Genomic DNA, 4,525 nt, shown 5'->3' on the forward strand with positions numbered 1-4,525 from the left:
AGTTGTTATCTAACATGTCCAAGAAACTAACACCACTGTGTTTGGGGGAAAAAAAAAAAAAAAAGCAGACAATCACCACCACCACCACTAATGCTGAAGCTAAAACTGGGCAAAGGCCCTTAATAGACATTTCTGAAAAGATGACATGAATTGACTAATGAGTCAAAAAGAAGTTGCTCAACTTTATGATTTCTCCCACGAAGGTAAGTCCAAACCACAGATCCTCTGGGATTCTGGAGAATGTGAATTCTGACTCAGTAGGTCTGGAGTGAGCCTGAGATTCTGCATTTCTGAAAGGTTCATTTCCCCACAAATCTACATTTTGTGTATTAATATTACCAAGTAAATAAGAATGGTCAAAAATTATAAGGGAAGCCATTAGCAGATAACTTCGGTCTTCCTCCTCAGCCTCCTCCACTGCATGGGTTAGAATAGTCTTCAGTGGGCCGGTGGTGGTGGCTCACACCTGTATTCCCAGCACTTTGGGAGGTCGAGGCGGGCGGTTAACAAGATCAGGAGATTGCGACCATCCTGGCTAACACGGTGAAACCCCGTCTCTACTAAAAATACAAAAAATTAGCTGGGCATGGTGATGGGCGCCTGTAGTCCCAGCTACTAGAGAGGCTGAGGCAGGAGAATGGCGTGAACCCAGGAGGCAGAGCTTGCAGTGAGCTGAGATCGTGCCACTGCACTCCAGCCTGGGCAACAGAGCGAGACTCCATCTCAAAAAAGAAAAGAAAAGAATAGTCCTCAGTGGTCGAGCACAGTGGCTCACGCCTGTAATCCCAGCACTTTGGGAGGCCGAGGCAGGCAGATCACTGGAGGTCGGGAGTTTGAGACCAGCCTGACCAACATGGAGAAACCCTGTCTCTACTAAAAATACATAATTATCTGTTCCTTGTCTGCATTGTCATCACCGCTCTGAGTGGTGTGGGATGGTATCTCGACCTGCTCTTGATTGGCATTTCTCTGTTGATGAGTGAGTTTGAGCATGTTTCCCTCTTTGTTGGTCACTTGCACATTGTCCTTTGAGAAGTGTGTGTTCACATCCCTTGCCCATACATTAATGGGATTTTTTGTGTTTCGCTCAATGATTGGCATAAGGTCCTTGAAGGTTCTGGATATTAGACCTTGATCAGATGCAGTTTGGGAACATGTTCTCCCACTCTATAGGGTATCCGTTACTCTGTTGCTAATTTATTTTGCTCTTTGGCAGCTCTTTAAGGTACTAAGTCTTACTTGTCAATTTTGTTGTCATTTCCTTTGGGGACATAGCCACATAGATTCTTTGCCAAAGCCTATGTGGAGAAAGGTATTTTGTATGTTTTCTTGCAGGATTTTAATAGTTTGAGGTCTTCCATTTAAATCTTTCATTCAGGCCAGAAGCAGTGGCTCACGCCTGTAATCCTAGCACTTTGGGAGGCCGAGTCGGGTGGATCACAAGGTCAGGAGTTCAAGCTCAGCCTGGCCAACATGGTGAAACCCTGTCTCTACTAAAAATACAAAAATTATCTGGGCATGTTGGCATGTGCCTGTAATCCCAGCTACTCAGGAGGCTGAGGCAGGAGAATCGCTTGGACCTGGGAGATGGAGGTTGCAGTGAGCTGAGATCGCACCACTGCACTCCAGCCTGGGTGACAGAGTGAGACGCCGTCTCAAAAAAAAAAATCTTTCATTCGTGTGGAGTTTCTTTTTGTGTCTGGTTAGAGATAGCGTGTTACTCTTCTGCCCGTGGCTAGCCGCTTATCACAGCAAGCACTATTGATTGAATAGGGCATCCTTTCCCCCTTGCTTATTGTGGATTCTGTCAAGGATCAGATGGTTTTTGGTGTGTGAGTTTACTTCTGGGCCCTCTCTTGTGTTCCACTGCTCTGTGTGGAAGCGGGTACCCAGTTTTTCCATGAAATTTGAAATCGGTGGGTGAGATGCATCTGATGTAGTCTGAATGTCTCAGGATTGCTTTGGAAGAAATTCAGGGTGATTCATGGTCCATGTGAATTTTAGCATCATGTATTTATATTTCTTTAAACAAATTTGCCGAATAGTAAAGGAATACAATGAGAGGGTAGAGTGTGACATTTTGGTCTTTGTATACGTTGCGGAATGATGAAATCAGGGTATTTAGTGTCTCTGTTATTTCATACCATTGTTTATTCTTTTGTGACGAGAAGCTTCTGTATCCTCCTTTCGAGCTGTCTAATACTGTTAACACTGGTCACTCTGCTGTGGAATAGAAACAGGATTTCCTTCCTTTCATGTATGGAACTTTCTACCCCTTTCCAATCCCTGCCCATTCCCCTTCTTCCCCCCAACCTCTGGTAACCATGATTATGCTTTCTAGGTCTTTGAGATAAAGTTTCTATATTATATATTATTATATTACATATATAATTATATATTATATTACACATATAATAATATACATAATTATATAATTATATATAATTATATATTATATTATATATAATCATATATATTATATTATATATAATCATTATATATAATTATATATATTATATTATATATAATCATTATATATAATTATATATATTATATTATATATAATATATTATATATAATATAAGGATGCAGGATGTAAAAGGAAATTATATATATGTTAAACATATTATATATATCATACTATATATATATATATATATTTGGGGGTGCCCTATTTCCCATCTCATAACTTATTTTAAGAAGCACAGCATAATAATGTGTGGGCTTGGGATTCAGTTTTTGAAACAAAACACTGAGCCTTCAATGACCTTCCTGTACATGTAAAAGCACACCTGTCTGCATGGCAGCAGTTGGACCTCCCAGTGTGGATTGTGCCTTCACCCTGGAATGTTTATGCCCTATCGCCATGGTGATGGGATTAGGGATCTCCTGCCCTTGGTCCTAAGTGCCACTGTCTGTGCTGAGTTTTTCAAAGGTCAGAGCAGATTGAACCTCTGTGGTTTCATTTTCCCTGATTTTGATTTTTCTTATGGGGAACCTGTGTGGCTGCATTCAAGGTATGTTCATACTGGCCTGTCAAATGCGATCTTTTCAAATTACTAGTTAATGCTTTCAAAATATGTTATTTAAAAAATTATCCTCTGTATTTTCCATATGCAGTTATAAATATGTTTCATGGTTATGTTTTATTCCTCACTTTATATATTTGATTACTGTACCAAGCAGAGTACCTTTGAAATTTTTCTTCATTTAAAAAATATGTATCTTGGCTCAGGCCTGTAATCCCAGCGCTTTGGGAGGCCAAGGCAAGAGGATCACAAGGTGAGGATATCAAGACCATCCTGCCCAATACAGTAAAACCCTGTCTCTACCAAAAATACAAAAAATTAGCCTGGCATGGTGGCAGCTGGTGTAGTCCCAGTGTGGTGTAGTCCCAGGTACCTGGGAGGCTGAGGCAGGACAATCACTTGAACCCGTGAGGCAGAGGTTGCAGTGAGCCAAGATGGCGCCATTGCACTCCAGCCTGTGCAACAGAACAAGACTCTAAAAAAAAAAAAATTATATATATAATGTATATTATATATAATATATTATATAATATATGATATACAATATAAAATATATAATATATGATATACAATTATATATCATATATTATATGTCACATTATATATATTATATATTATATATGTAATATACATAATATATAACATATATAATATATAATACATAATAAATGTATTAGGTATATAATATATCTTATATGACATATATATTATATTATATGACATATATAATATATCTTACATATTATATATTATAATACATCTTACATATTATATATTATAATATATTATATATAATATATAATATATATTTTATATATGTTATATATAATATATACAATATATAATATATATCATATATTACTTACAATATATATCATATATTACATATAATATATATCATATATTATATAATGTATCATATATAATATATATTATATAATATTATATTATATAATATATAATATATTATATAATATATATCATATATAATATAATATAATATATATTCTATAATATATATCATATATTATATATAATACATATTATATCTAATTATTATACATAATTATATATAATAATTATGTATAATATAAGGATGCAGGATGTAAAAGGAAATTATATATATGTTATATATATTATATATATTATATTATATATATATATATTTGGGGGTGCCCTATTTCCCATCTCATAACTTATTTTAAGAAGCACGGCATAATAATGTGTGGGCTTGGGATTCAGTTTTTGAAACAAAACACTGAGCCTTCAATGACCTTCCTGTACATGTAAAAGCACACCTGTCTGCATGGCAGAAGTTGGACCTCACAGTGTGGATTGTGCCTTCACCCTGGAATGTTTATGCCCTATCGCCATGGTGATGGGATTAGGGATCTCCTGCCTTTGGTCCTAAGTGCCACTATCTGTGCTGAGTTTTTCAAAGGTCAGAGCAGATTGAACCTCTGTGGTTTCATTTTTCCCTGATTTTGATTTTTCTC

This window comes from Pan paniscus, chromosome 23, assembly GCF_029289425.2.
Source record: "Pan paniscus chromosome 23, NHGRI_mPanPan1-v2.0_pri, whole genome shotgun sequence".
NCBI classification, from domain to species: domain Eukaryota; kingdom Metazoa; phylum Chordata; class Mammalia; order Primates; family Hominidae; genus Pan; species Pan paniscus.